Source organism: Symphalangus syndactylus, chromosome 17, assembly GCF_028878055.3.
Source record: "Symphalangus syndactylus isolate Jambi chromosome 17, NHGRI_mSymSyn1-v2.1_pri, whole genome shotgun sequence".
NCBI classification, from domain to species: Eukaryota; Metazoa; Chordata; class Mammalia; order Primates; family Hylobatidae; genus Symphalangus; species Symphalangus syndactylus.
Window position 1 is genome coordinate 51,494,377 of NC_072439.2, and position 15,887 is coordinate 51,510,263.

The 15,887-nt window shown below is 38.9% G+C and overlaps 1 protein-coding gene across 3 annotated transcripts in view; it reads right to left on the bottom strand.

The window, feature by feature from the left end:
• Nucleotides 1-15,887, bottom strand: part of WWTR1 (WW domain containing transcription regulator 1) — a 228,422-nt gene extending 212,535 nt beyond the window's left edge. For 2 of the 3 annotated variants that reach the window (XM_063620239.1, XM_063620238.1), the window contains exons 1-2: nt 8,267-15,887; nt 976-7,760 (exon numbers count right to left, since the gene is read on the bottom strand). The gene's annotated coding sequence lies outside the window, so the exon portion shown is untranslated. The remainder of the gene's footprint in view (nt 1-975; nt 7,761-8,266) is intronic. The other variant, XM_055247820.2, reaches the window with a different exon arrangement.

Below are 15,887 nucleotides of genomic sequence, written 5' to 3' on the forward strand. Positions count from 1 at the left end.
ATACTTGATACTTGTCAAAGCCACAGAAAGATAAAAACCATCCTACAAAATTTGAAAACCACTCTGAATATACTGTGATTGAGGGATGGCCCAAAGGAAAATAAAAATATTCTTATTTGGTATTAGGGAAAAAAAAATCTATATACTTATATTTTGACATTTTCTCTTAGAATCACTTACTTATTGATTGTTGAGACCTGTTTTTTAATAGTAAAGTCATATTTTATTTTTTAAATTTAATTTCTAGATTTCTTAATAGTCATATTATTTCATAAGTGGATGGATGGCTACTTGGGTGGCTCTGAATGTGTAGTTTAGGATATGTCCAGAAGAATTAATAGGTTTACAAAATAAAAATTTTTATAAAGAAAGATCAACAGAGAAATCATAAGAAAAACATGTGGGCATACAGTCACAAGAATAAAAAAATTATGGGCCAAGCCTAGTGGCTCATACCTCTAATCCTTGCACTTTGGGAGGCTGAGGTGGGCGGGTTACTTGAGCCCAGAGTTCGAGACCAGACTGGGCAACATAGGGTGAACCCTGTCTCTATAAAAAATAAAAAACTTAGGTGGCACATGCCTGTAGTCCCAGCTACTTGGGGGGCTGACATGGGAGGATTGCTTGAGCTGCGGAGGTTGAGGCTGCAGCGAGCTGAGATTGTGCGACTCCCCAGTGGGTGACGGACTGGCCTTGTCTGGTTAACATTTCTCCTAGAGGTAATTCTACTTTGCAATTATATGGTGCTTCTTTCCCCTTCGAAAGCAGTTTCACTTCTATTATCTCACTTTATAAGCTTTGAAGGCTAAAGTAATGAATACAATTTTAGGCTACCTTCAGCCTAAAAACAATGAAAAGTTAGCAAAAACCAAAAAAAAAGATTATGAACTAATGGTTTACAAAGACTATTTTCAAGGACAATTCTTCTGATTGTGCAGATTGATAAAGGGAGCACGCCTCCTGAGTAATCATTACCTTCTGTCTCTGGTGGGTGTGTTGAACCACACCATCAGGAAAGCCACTAATTATCAGGAAGAGCAAAGCTGAACTGTTCCCCTAAGCTTCTTCAAGGTGCCAGAACAAATCCAGAGGAGTAAATCCTGCAGTGGAGGGAAAAAGGATTTGTGTCTCTGAGAAAGTGAGATTTAAGATGTATGCCCTCTGGTGCCCAAGAAGTGAAGGACAAGGGTGATGATCCAACATAAGCAATTTGTGAATATGAAATATGTTGTAAGACTTTGAAAATTTCCTGATTAGGTGTAGGGTGGGTATAGTGAAGAAGGATATTCTTGGCTTAAGATATAGACATAAAAATTCATACATTTGGAAGGTCTCTCTTGTGGAAATTTAGGAACAAGACCATAGTAGCTTGTTAGTATTCACATGTTTTCTACTACTCAGAAGTAGTAAATACTTGTGAGTATTCATTCATGTTTTTCTCCTAGATTTTATATCACCATTAATAAAATAGGTATTATTATTATTATCCTAATTTTAGAAAAAAATGAAATGATCATATCATCAAGGCTGATTTATACTGAAAAATAAGTGAACAAGGGAAATTATACAAAATTATATCCCTAAACAAATATATTATAAAATTGCTTACTCTTTTATAATAACTCAATGACATTACTAAGTTACCAGACCCCAGAGACTATTTTTTAAAGTCTGTGTGACTATTAGAAAATTAAAGGGCCTTCCATAGTGTCCCATCTTCTCATTGTGACCTCACGTTCTTTTTTTCCCCATAATCACCACATCAAACTTGGAATTTTATATCTGAAAGACGCAGGATTGTTCTCTCAAGGAAGCAGATTAAGAAAAAAACTGAGGAAGAAAAGGAAACAGATAGTAGAAAGCAGGAGATCATTACCAACCACTCATTCAGCCACATGATGCCATGAAGGCCACTAGTCTCTGTTCACACAGGCTCAGCAGCTCACAGGGTCCTCTGCTATCTCACTTTGGTTCTTTTCATTTTAATTTTTCCCCCAAGTTTATTATGGTAAAATATATGTAACAAAATTTATTATCTTAATCATTTTTAAGTGCACAGCTGAGTGGCATTCAGTATATTCATATGGTTGTGCAAACATTACCAGCATCCATCTCCAGATCTCTTTTCATCTTGCAAAATTGAAACTCTATGCCCATTAAACAACTACTCATTGCTCCCTTCCTGCTTACCCCTAGCAACCATCACTCTACTTTCTGTCTCTATGATTTTGACTACTTTAAGTACTTCATAAAAGTGGGATCATATAGTATTTGTTGTTTTGTGACTGGCTCATTTCACTTAGCCTAATGTCCTCAAGGTTCATCCGTGTTGTAGCATGCGTCAGAATTTTCTTTCTTCTTCTTCTTCATTTTTTTTTTTTTTTTTTTGTCTTGTGGCAGGGTCTCATTCTGTTGCCCAGGCTGGAGTTCAGTGGTATGATCTCGGTTCAGTGCAACATCTGCCTCCCGGGTTCAAGCAGTTCTCCTGCCTCACCCTCCTGAGGAGCTGGGATTACAGGTGCTTGTCACTACGCCTGGCTAATTTTTGAATTTTTGGTAGATATGGGGTTTCACTATGTTGGCCAGGCTGGTCTTGAACTCCGGACCTCAAGTGATCTGCCCGCCTTGGCCTCCCATAGGGCTGGGATTACAGATGTGAGGCACCATGGCTGGCCTGAATTTTCTTCCTTTTTAAGGCTGAATAATATTATTTTTCCTTTTTTTTTCTTTTTTGAGACCGAGTCTCACTCTGTTGCCCAGGCTGGAGTGCAGTGGCATGATCTCGGGGTTCACTGCAACTTCTGCCTCCCGAGTTCAAGTGATTCTTGGGCCTCAGCCTCCCAAGTAGCTGGGACTACAGGCGTCAGCCACCACACCCAGCTAATTTTTTCATTTTTAGTAGAGACAGGGTTTCACCATGTTGGTCAGGCTGATTTTGAACTCCTGACCTCAGGTGATCCATGATCCACTGCCTTGGCTTCCCAAAGTGCTGGGATTACAGGCGTGGCCAATGTGCCCAGCCTTAAGGCTGAATAATATTCCATTGTAAGTATATATCACATTTTGCTTTTTCATTCATCTCTCGATGGCCTCTTGGGTTGCTTCAATGTTTTAGCTATTGTAAATAATGCTGTATGAACACGAGCATACAAATATCTTTGATACCTTGCTTTTAATTCTTCTGGGTATGGCATTGCTGGATCATATGGTAAATCTATTTTTAATTTTTTGAGAAACCACTATACTGCTTTCCACAGTGGTTATACCATTCTATATCCCCCAAACAGGCACAAAGATTCTATTTTCTCCACATCCCTGCAAACACATTTTATTTTCTATTGCTTTGATAGTAACCATCCTAAGGATGTCCAGGTGGCTCTCACTATAGTTTTGACTTGCATTTCCATAATGATTAGTAAGGTTGAGCATCTTTGCATGTGCTGATTGGCCATTTGTATATCTTCTTGGAGAAGTATCAAATATCTATTCAAGTCCTTCACCCATTTTTGAATTGAGCTGTTTGTATTTTTGTTGTTGAGTTTTAGGAGTTCTCCATATATTCTGGATACTAATCCCTTATCAGATATATGATGTGTAAATATATTCTCAAATTCTGTAGGCTGCCTTTCTATTCTGTTGATAGTGTCTTTTGATATAAAATTTTAAAATTTTCATGAAGTCTAATTTGTCTATTTTTTTCTTTTGTTGCCTGTGCCTCTGGTGTCATTACACAAAATCACTGCCTAATCCCATGTCATGAAGTTTTTGCCTTATGTTTTCTTCTAAGAGTTTTATAATAGTTTTATGGCTTACATTTAGGCCATGGATCTACTTTGAGCTAAATTGTGCATATGGTATTAGGTAAGGGTACAAGTTCATTATTTTGCATGTAAATATCTAGTTTTCTCAGCACCATTTGTTGAAAAGACTGTCCTTTTCTTATTGAATAATCATGGTTCCCTTGCCAAAAATCATTTGACCATATATTTGAAGATTTATTTCTGGATTCTCTATTGTACTTATTGGTCTTTGTGTGTGGTCTTTATGCCACTACCACACTGTCCTAATTACTATTACCTATAATAAATTTTTAAATCAGTAAGTGTGAGTCCTCCAGCTTTGTTCTTCTCTTTTAGGATTATTTTGACTATTTAGAGTTCCTTGAAATTTCATATGAATATTAAGATTTGTTTTCCTATTTTTGCAAAAAAAACTCCTTGTTTGATAGGAATTGCACTGAATCTGTAGATCACTTTGGGTAATGTTGAAATCTTAACAATATTAAGTCTTCCAATTCATGAACATGAAATAGCTCTCCATTTATTTATGTCTTCTTTAATTTCTCTCAGATATATTTTGTACTTTACAGTACATAGATTTTTTACATCCTTGGTAAAGTTAATTCCTAGGTACTTTATTATTTTTGATGCTATTATAAATGGAATTGTTTTCTTTTTTCAGATTGTTTATTGTTTGTGTATATAAATGCAACGGATTTTTGTGTGTTGACTTTGTATCCTGCTATTTTGCTGAATTTGTTTATTAATTCTAACTTTTTTGTGTGTGAAATCTTCGGGGTTTTCTATATATGAGATCATGTCATCTGCAAACCGGGATATTTTCCTTCTTTTTTTCCATTTTAGATGCTTTCATTTCTTTTTCTTGTCTCATTGCTGTGTCTAGCATTTCCAATGCTACATGGTGAAAGTGGAAATTTTTGTCTTGTTTCTGATCTTAGACAAAAAGCTTTCAGTCTTTCACCATTAAGTATGATGTTTGCTGTGGGTTGTTCACAGACAGCTTTTTTATGTTGAGTTAGTTGCCTTCTATTCAGAGTTTACCGAGCATTTTCACCATGAAAGGATGTTGAATTTTGTCAAATGTTTTTTCTGCACCCCTTGAGATGATCATGTGGCTTTCCCCCTTCATTCTGTTAATGTGGTGTATTACATTGATCAGTTTTCATACATTGAATCATCCTTGCATTCCAAGAATAAACCTCACTTAGCCATAGTGTATAATCTTTTTAATATGCTGTTGCACTCAGTTTACTCATATTTTGTTCAGAATATTTTTTGCATCAATGTTCATAAGGGATATTGGTCTATTAGTTTTCTTTTCTTGTAGAGTCTTTGTCTGGCTTTGTTATCAAGGTAATGCTGGCCTAATAGACTGGGTTAGGGTGTAATCTCTTCTCTTCAATTCTTTTGGAAAAGTTTGAGAAGGATTGGTGTTAGTGCATTAAATGTTTGGTATAATTCACTGGTAAAACTATCAGATCCAGGGCTTTTCTTTTCTTTTAAGAGATGGGGTTTCTTATGTTGCCCAGGCTGGTATTGAACTCCTGGGCTCAAATGATCCTGTCACTGCAGCTTCCTGAGTAGGTGAGACTACAGTTGCATGCCACTGTGCAGGGCTTTTCTTTCATGGGATATTTTAAATTATTGTCTTTTATAAGAGATTCAACTTTCATGTTAGCTACAGGTTTATTCAGATTTTCTATTTCTTTGTGGCTTAGTCTTGATAGGTTGTGTGTTTTTAGAAATTTGTCCATTTCATCTAGGTTATCCAATTTGTTGAAGTACAATTGCTCTCTTAAAATCCTTTTCATTTCTGTAGATTTGGTAATAATGTCCCCACTTTAATTTCTGATTTTAATAATTTGAGTCTTCTTTTTCTTTAGTCCATTTAGCTAAAGGCTTGTCAATTTTGTTGATCTTTTGGAAGAACCATCTTTGGATGTCTCTATTATTCTTCTATTATTTTCCTCTATTATTCTTCTATTCTCTATTTCATTTATCTCTGCTCTAATCTTTATTATTTTCTTCCTCCTACCAGCTTTGGGTTTAGTTTCTTTTTCTTTTTCTAGTTTCTTAAGTTTTAAGGTTAGGTTGTTGATTCAAGACATTTATTGTTTTTTAATGTAAGCTATTTAATGTAAATTTTGAATTTATTATAAATATTCCCCTTAGCATTACTTTCTCTGTGTTCCATAAGTTTGGGTATCATGTGTGTTCATTTTCATTTGTCTCTAGGTACATTGTAATTTCCATTATGATTTCTTCTTTTCTTAATTGGTTATTTAAGAGTGTGTTGGTTAATTTCCAGAAATTTGTGAATTTTCCAAATACTTAGGGAGTTTTTGATCATCATTTCTTCAAATATTCTCTCTTCCCCTTTCTCTCTCTGTTCACCTTCTGGAATTCCCACAATGCATATGTTGATGGTACCCTACAGGTCCCTTAGGCTCTGTTCACTTTCCTCCAATCTTTTTTCTGTTCCTCAGACTTGATAATTTTCATTGTCCTATCAAGTTTGCTGATTCTTCTGCTTGCTCAAATTTGCCTTTGAATTTCTTAAAATTTTCACTTCGACTACTGTAATCTTCAGCTCCAGAATTTATTTTTGCTTTCTTTTTAGGTTTTCTATTTCTTTATTGATATTTCCATTTTCTTCACATATTGTTTTATTGACTTTCACCACATCCTCCTTTAGTTCTTTTAGCATCTTTAAGACAGTTGTTTGAAAGTCCTTGTCTATTACATCCATTTTTAGGTCTCTTTCAGGGACAATTTCTTGTTAGTTTTTTTTTCCCCCTTTAACCAGGCCATACATTTGTGTTTCTTTGCATGCCTTGTGAATTTTTTGTTGGAAATTGGATATTTGAATCTAATAATGTAGTAACTCTGAAAATCAGTGTCCTTTCTTTTGGTTTGCTGGTTTTCTTTTCTTTTCTTTTTTTTTTTGAGACAGAGTTTCGCTCTTGTTGCCCAGGCTGGAGTTCAATGGCATGATCTTGGCTCACCACAACCTCCGCCTCCCGGGTTCAAGTGATTCTCCTGCCTCAGCCTCCTAAATAGCTGGGATTACAGGCATGCACCACCACACCTGGCTAATTTTGTATTTTTAGTAGAGATGGGGTTTCTCCATGTTGGTCAGGCTGGTCTTAAACTCCTGACCTCAGGTGATCTGCCTGCCTCAGCCTCCCAAAGTGCTGGGATTACCGGTGTGAGCCACCTCACCCAGCCGGTTTGCTGTTTTTCTATTTTTTGTTGTTGTTGTTGCTGTAGCTGTCTCTGTGGTGTGGATCAGCCAGAAGTATAAAGTTAAGATCCTCTCATATATTTTTTTGAGCCTTTGCCTTTCCCTGGGTATACATGATGATTTTCTAACTCCAATCACATATATGTGGCTCATTTTTAATGTTCTAGTCTTCAATATCTAGTTCCCAAAGGGGAAAAAATATAGGAAGGGAAAAAGGTGTTTGCCCTTTATATTCCCTGAGAGTCACTTCATCCAGAGATGGAGGGACTTGCAACAATGGGGTACAGTGCAACAACAAAACCTGTTGCTTCTTTGCACCTCTGTGATGAGAAGCAGCAATCAGCAATGAGAGCACAGATCCTAGATATTTGGAGGACAGGGTCCTTTTCAGCTACCCTAGTTCCCACAGGCTGTGTACAGGTTGCTCCAGGAGCATGTGCACAGCTGCCTGACACGTAGCTGAAGGGTGGTTAGCTGCTACTGTGATTACAGCTGAAATTGATGAAAATTAACCACAATTATTGCCCAAGCCCTGGAAGTTATAAGCCTTCAACAGACTCCACAGTTCCAAAATACTTACATTAGACAGATTCTACTGGTAAAATTATTATCTAAGTGGGAAGATAGGTTCCTGTTTTTCCTGCTCTGCCACCTTCTAGGAATTCTCTCTGGGGCTCCTTATTTTAAAAAACTTTTTATTGTGAAAAATTTCAAACCTAAACAAAAGTAAAGAGAATGATATAATGAAACCCTATGCATTTATCACACAGCTTCAACAATTACCAGCTATCTGCTCCTTCACCTGAATTTCAGCTGGTAATTTCTTGCCCATCTCTTTCCTGGCTTTCCTCCCAATGCCTGGCTTCAAATGATGTGATCTGCCTTCTCTCCAGCTCCAAGAATCAATGTGATCCCCCCTAATATTTGACTAAATTAACAGGCTCTCTTTTTAATATTCCTAACTTGAATAATTTTTATACCCTCTACCCTACCCCCCAGACTCCTTAAAAAAAAAAAAAAAAAAAAAAAAAGGCAGTTTTTAATCCTTTCCAATGGTTTGAGAATCTGATGAAAGCCATGGGCCATAACCCTAGAAAAAAAGGTGCACACACCATTTTATATGTGATTTCAGGAGGTTCATGGACACCTTGAAACCTTCTAAAGACTCTATGTTAAGAATCCCTACTCTAAAAGGTCGATTCTCCCTTTTCCTAGGCCATACCTGGTCCTTGTAGCCATGTTTGTCTTTCACATTTACATAGAAATGTAAGACTGGGAGAGCATCCAGTTCCATCACTTTTTTGTTGTTCTGTTGAGGCAACCAGACATGAAGGGCAATTTTATTTGTTTTTGTTCTCTTCATGAAGGCATTTTGAATTAATTGTCCAATTAATTCCAATTCCACATGAAGGGAATATGCCTGTTCCAAATCCTGGAGAGTGAGCAACAGAATCATAGGTCCTGCCAACATTTTTCATACTAATCTCATGCTACCTCTGAATATTTTTCTGCCCCTTTGAAATGAATTAATGCTAACTCCAAAATATTCCAAAAACCCACTCTAAAAATACTTGCTTCAGCACATTTTCTTCTTTCTCCTCCCTTCTCTTTACTCACACAGCATTGGATTTACATGAAATGCAAGGAGGAAAAGTACTAAGGAAATCAAAAGACAAATTGGAATGAAGTGGACAATTAATTTAAAACACCCTTTAACAAGTATATTTTAAACTACAAAGGTGTTCATGATTCCTTGACAGGGTTCAATTTAGGTTTTGCTCTGCTATTTGCTCATTCATGGAAAATCTCTGGGATGGACCCATCAACTACCATAGAAGGTTGGTTGAGTACTCTAGCACTGTTCCTGCAACATTCTCCCCAGTTCTTCTAATGCTGAACCTCAGCTCTGGCTGTACATCACAGTCACCTGTGAAGCTTTTAAAATTGAGAAATGAGATGGGCTCAGGTGAGCCCAATTCAGGTTTACTTACTTTGGGGCCAGGCTCTGGGTGTGCAAGCCAGGGATGAGAACCCTGCTCTAATGCTATATGCAAGGAATTAATATTGTTAGTAATGGTGGAGGCCTGGGAGAATACTAAAATTGTTTTATAGCTTATAGCTCAGCAAGAAAGATATATTTAGTCTTTAAAAAAAAACAGGAAAATTTCAGAAGGAAAATTTTGAAGGAACTTTATATGGAAACCACTGTAGAGTAATATTTTTACAATGCTATTTTTCTCTACCATTTAATTCCTAATGTGGCACAAACTTTTTGGCTCAATTGGGATATGCTGACACATTATATGTAAACACATTTGTATCTTACTTATTTGCATTATATAAACAATAAATAAACTTTTTTAATGTATAGAAGAGTATAAAGTAAAAAGTAAAAATCTTGGCCACCCTCCCTGGCCCCATCTCGGAGGAAACCCTATTAAGAATTTCTTATGTATCCTTCTAGAAACTGGCTACCCACATCAAACGTATATATATAATGTTAATATTTATTACATTTATTTATTAGCTCAGGACTCAAAGGGGCTTGGAAATTATCATGACAGTACATTTCTTTTACTTTCATTCTACCTATGGTGCAACAGGAAGTCTAGACTTTTACTAGGTTTCCCTCACAAATAACCTTAGGACTCCTTGGGAACATTTAACTTTCCCACAGGATCATGATGGTTAGCTCCCAGGGGTGAGCCTGCGAGCAAATAACCTCCTGCAACCTCAGGACTGGCTTCTCAGCATATCAGAAGGTTCAGGCCCGATCCTGGACCCTGTCTGCCTAACTCCCATGGCAGGGTCCACTTCTCCTTCCTCTTACAGGTGGCACTTGAGCCTGTTTTTCTTTTTTTTTTTTTCGAGACAGAGTTTCACTCTGGTTGCCCAGGCTGGGGTGCAATGGTGCGATCTCAGCTCAAAGCAACCTCTGCCTCCTGGGTTCAAGCGATTCTCCTGTCTCAGCCTCCCAAGTAGCTGGACTGCATGTGCCACCATGCCCAGCTACTTTGTAGTTTTAGTAGAGATGGGGTTTTTCCATGTTGGCCAGGCTGGTCTCAAACTCCTGACCTCAGGTGATCCTCCCGCCTCAGCCCCACAAAGTGCTGGGATTACAGGCGTGAGCAACTGCGTCCGGCCAGGGTTCTTCAGGTTTTTTGTATTAAAATAATTTTTTTTAAAGACAGGGGTCTCGCTATGTTGCCCGGGCTACAGTGCAGTGGCTCTTCTCAGGCCTGATCATAGATCACAACAATCTTGAACTCTTTGGTTCAAGTACTGCTCCTGCTTCAGCCTCCTGAGTAGCAAAAGGATTACTTTGATGTAGTGGTATTTGCATGCCATGGCATGCACCTCTGGGTTCTTCAGTTTTAGAATAAGGGTCTCCTTATTCTGTGGTAGTAAAGGCCTTCCATGGCCTAGTATGGGTCATATCCAGCCAAATCCAGGCCAGCTCTCTAAAGTTTAAGGTGATAATCTGGCCTGCACACCTTTCCTGGGGTGTTCAGACTTGCTCTTATTCTCCTGTAAACAATCCCTTAATTAACAGCAAATATCACATGCACCTAAGAATAAGTGAAATTGTACTGGGATAGTGCAGCCTAATCACAAGGGAACTGTAATCTGAAGAAATGCAAGTCTTCTACCACAATGGCCATTTTCATATTACCAGTCAGAATAAGATTGCTCTTCAGCTAAACAACCTCTGTCTCAGAAATAATGCCTGAGATTTGACTCATAATTACATAGAAGTGGGGCACAGAGCAAAGCGGGTGGGGATTTTGAGGCAACAATATTTGACACTAGTCGATTATCATTGAAACTAAGTGATGTGTACCTGAGAGTTCATTATATTGTTCTATGTATTTTAGTATAAGTTTGAGATATTCTATAGTTAAAAACAAAACATCTCTGCAAAGGCTTTACTCTTTGGCCAGGCACAGTAGCTCATGCCTGCAATCCCAGTGCTTTGGAAGGCCCCGGCAGGGGGATCACTTGAGACCAGGAGTTCGAGACCAGCCTGGGCAGCATAGCAAGCCCTCATCTCTACAAAAAGTTAAAAAATTAGCCAGGCATGGTGGCACATGCCTGTAGTCCTAGCTTCTCGGGAGGCTATGGTGGGAGGATCACTTGAGCCATGAGTTTGAGGCTACAGTGAGACATGATCACACTACTGTACTCTAGCCTGGGCAACACAGCATGACCCTGTCTAAAAAAACAAAAAGGCTTTATCCTTGATGTTTGCATCACTAAAAGATTCCTCTTTGTGGTTTTCTGGAATAAAGGAACTTGCAGCCCTGTGGGTGAATTTCGTCTCTACTCTTGTAATAAGCTTCATTCCTTCCTCCACATGTGATAACAGAGATTTTTAGGGCCAACATTTACTCAAAGTTCACATTCTAGCTACTGAGTTCTTCCTCACAAGCGCTCGCTTCAAGGGAACTTCTCATAATCAGCCCTGGGATTATGGCAACCTAAAGGTCTTTTTCTCCTTTCAATGTTTCTACAGATGTGTGCCATCTTGCATCTCTAGATGGTAAAATAAATTCTATCTATGCTATTTTGTGCCTCTTTTTTCTTTTTTTAAAATGATTTTACTAGTACAATTGGAGGAAAAGGAGTCTGGTGAGGGTGGCTTGGAGAATAACTGGCTGGTCACCGGGACGGGATAGCACCTCTGGTTCTAGTGAGATTTATGGAAGGGGCTTTGTTCTGGAATGTGGTACTCAGCTTTATTAACTCAGAAACTTAAATGTTAGCACACATAGACACAATGGGACTCTAAGGGCTCATGAATGCCAATTAATTAACTTGCAATGGGAAACATAACATAAGCAAGCCCCAAATCCAAGTTTGCTGGTTAGCACATTTTCTGTCTATGGGAAACTTAAGAAGCCAAATTATAACCAGAAGGGTAGTTGGTGACAGCCAGTTCTAGAACAGTGAGTTTTCAACTAGGGAGGGTTGCCATTCTCTGGGGGATAGGCAGAAGGAAGGGGCCTTTTTTTTTTTTTTTTGAAACAGAGTCTTACTCTGTCACCCAGGCTGTAGTGCAGTGGTGCCATCTCGGCTCACTGTGACCTCTGCCTTCCGGGTTTAAGTGATTCTCCTGCCTCAGCCTCCTGAGTAGCTGGGACTACAGGCGCATGCCATGCCACCACGCCTAGCTAATTTTTGTATTTTTAGTAGAGACAGTGTTTCACCATGTTGGTCAGGCTGGTCTTGAACCCCCGACCTCATGTTCTGCCCACCTCGGCCTCCCAAAATGCTGGGATTACAGGTGTGAGCCACTGCACCTGGCCTGGAAGGGGCTTTTAGGGGAGTGTGTGTGTGTGTGTGTGTGTGTGGTATTTTTCTTTTAGCATATATAATTAGAAACGGCATATCCAATATTACAATTCAATAATATTTGGGGGAGGGGAAATTTAAAACTCTTGTGTTCGTAACAAAAATTGTAAAAAATAAACCTCAACAAAATGTTCCTGGCTGATGACTCAGCTGGGGGCAGGGGGCAGGGTGGGAATCCACAAATCAAACTCTCTCTGGAGAATCTAAGATTTTTCATTTTTCTTTTTTTTTTTTTTTTCTTTTTTTTTTTTTGAGACGGAGTCTCGCTCTGTCGCCCAGGCTGGAGTGCAGTGGCGCAATCTGGGCTCACTGCAAGCTCCGCCTCCCGGGTTCACGCCATTCTCCTGCCTCAGCCTCTCCGAGTAGCTGGGACTACAGGCGCCTGCCACCACGCCCGGCTAATTTTTTGTATTTTTAGTAGAGACGGGGTTTCACCGTGGTCTCGATCTCCTGACCTCATGATCCGCCCGCCTCGGCCTCCCAAAGTGCTGGGATTACAAGCGTGAGCCACCGCGCCCGGCCGATTTTTCATTTTTCAAAATGAAGCAAGAAAACATTGTTTACTGAGGCACTAAACAAAAGCCATACATGGGGCAACTTAAGTTTGCGGGATCCAAATCAATTTTCTGTTCTCAAGTTCCTTCTCACTAAAGAGTGTTATGATTAATATAATCACATTTAGTTTTTTAGTAGTCATTAACTGTGGGAATTGATGTAGAAATCTGGGTTACTTATAAAGCATGTACTTTATAGTACTGTACTATGTACTATAAAGTAGTGCTACAGTTTTGTGACCGAATTCTGCAGCCAGCCAAAACCACTGTATGGGTAAAGCAGACATTGATGGTCTCAGCATTGATTTATCTCCCTTATTCCTTTCTAAAAGATCCCATTTTCATTTGGGGATTGCTGTGTTTCCTGGGAAGAGGACTCTACTCCTATTCTACTATATTCCAACCCCTTAAACGCAGCAATTGGTTGGTAACCTAAACCAGTCCAATCAAAGCGAATCTGAAAGACTTTTCTTATGATGTTAATGACAAAGATGGGCTCATTTTCCTGGTGTCTTTAGTAGCCATCTATGGCCATAAGAAGAGGCTAAATTAGGAGAAAGAAAACAAAGACAGGAAAGAGAAGCAGAGAGATACTGGGGCATTGGGGTCATCTCTAGGCCACTGGATCACGTTTGCCTGAACCAATACTACCTCTGGACTTGACAGTTATTTGTACCAACAAACTCTTTTTTAATTGTTCCAGCCATTTTTAGTTGTAATTGAAAGCACGTGGGTGGATCAGGGTTCTGCTGAATCTGGACTGTTTGATTTTCTTGTTCTTCAACCAGCTTGAGTATCAGTCAGTGAAGCAAGTCATAAAGAAATGGCTGTAGTAAAACTGTCATGTTCTAATTTTTGCTGTGCATCGGAATCACATGGAGAGCTTTAACAGATGCCAGGCCAATTAAACCAGAATCTATAAAGTTGGGACTCAGGAATCAGAATTTTAAAAAGTTCTCAAGTAATTCCAGTGAGCAGCCTCAGCTGAGAACCACTGGTCTAAGTATCTTGTTCTGTCCATTCAGTGGGATCTGCAGACAACATGTCCTAAATATGTCTTTCCATTAAAGAAAAAAAAACAAAAGCTGACATGTAACTTGTGAGGTTAATGCAAACCATACTGATGTGACAGAAAAGCAAAATGTGTGCAAATTTTGTACTCTATTCCGTATTATAATCCTTTCTCTCTCGCTCCCTTTCACCCTTCAACATTTAATAGAAACTTACCATGCACCAGACACAGTGACAGATCTGGAATACAGAGGAAAACAAGAAAAACACAGTTGTTATAGTCCACAAAAAATAGAAAATTAACCTAGTAATTACAGCAAAATCTAATGCACCTACGATAAGGCAGCATGGAGCACTATGTGCACAGAGCATGGACTCCTAACCTCCTGGAGCAAAGGAAGTTTAAGCTGAAACCAGAAGAATGCATGAGTTAACTTGGTAGATGATGGAGGAAGGTCCAGACGGCAGAAGCTTTGAGTTCAATGTCACAGAAGTGAGGGAACTAAAAGAACATAGTAGGGGAGGGGAGAATACTAGAGAAATGAGGCTGGACCTCGCCAACATGGTAAAACCCCATCTCTACTAAAAATATAAAAATTAGCTGGGCGTGGTAGCAGGTGCCTGTAATCCGAGCTACTCAGGAGACTGAGACAGGAGAATTGCTTGAACCCAAGAGGCAGAGGTTGCAGTGAGCCGAGATCGTGATCGTGCCATTGCACTCCAGCCTGGGGGACAAAGCAAGATTCCATCTTAAAAAAAAAAAAAAAAAAGAAGAAATGAGGCTGGAGATGAAGGCAGGAGCCAGATTATGAAAGACTTTATAGGTCATATTAGAAGTTTGGATCTTATCAAAAAGGCAATGTAAATCAACTGAAGAGTTTTCAGCATTCAAAGAATGTGATTTCTACGTTTGGGAGACAATTCTGACTCGGGGCAAGGAATGGGAATGCATTGTGGGGTATGGGGGGTTTGACAAGAGAAAATCAGGGAGACCAGTTAACTGCAGGCAGATACACTAGCTCTGGCAAGAGATAATGGTGGACCAATGAGCATGGGGGCAATGGATAGAAGTGAACTAATTCAAGAAGTATTTAGGAAGGTAGAATTGATAGGACTCGGTAATTGACTAGCTGTGGTTAAGAAATAAGAGAGAAGCCAAGAGTGACACACGTTTCTGGTTTGAGTGAGTGTTTGAACGGTGGTGCCATTTCATGAATAAAAAACACTGGAAGAAGAGTAAGTTTGTAAGAGAGGATGACTTTTATTTTGAGTATGAAGTACCTGTTAGACATTAAGTGTAGACATGTGGTAGGTACGTGTGTCTCAAACTCAGGAGAGCAATATGGGCTAAACATCTATAGTTGATAGTTATCAGCAAACTGATGTTAATTAAAGCCTAGGGAATAAACCAAATTACCTAGTAAAATGTGTGGAGAAAAAATGGCTTAGGATAAAGCTCTGGGGAACATTTATAACTAAGAGGAGCATAGAAAAGAGTCTTGCAAAAAGGGTAATAATGCAGTGCTAGAGATGTAGGATGCAAAACAGAAGAGTGACAAAAAAGAAAATAAGAAAACAAAGGATGGAGATGGGTATATTAAAATGAGGATAGAAAAGTATGCATTAGATTTAGCAACGTGGAAGGTCCTGGAAATGTTATCAGGATGGGTTTGGGAAGGCAGGTAAATTTTTTCAAGGAGTTACTGAAATGGAGACGAGAGAGGGTATATGGTAACTGAACAGGGATGTGGGTCAAGAGATATTGAGATGAAATAGACTTGAAAATGCTTACTTTTTAACATAAGATATCAGGAAGATGAATAAGTAAAAGTCACAAAAGTGTCAGAAAAGAATGGGATCCAGAAATGTGAGGAATGCCTCTTCTACTGGAATGGGAAGAGGAAGAGGACTATCAGTGCAGGGAAC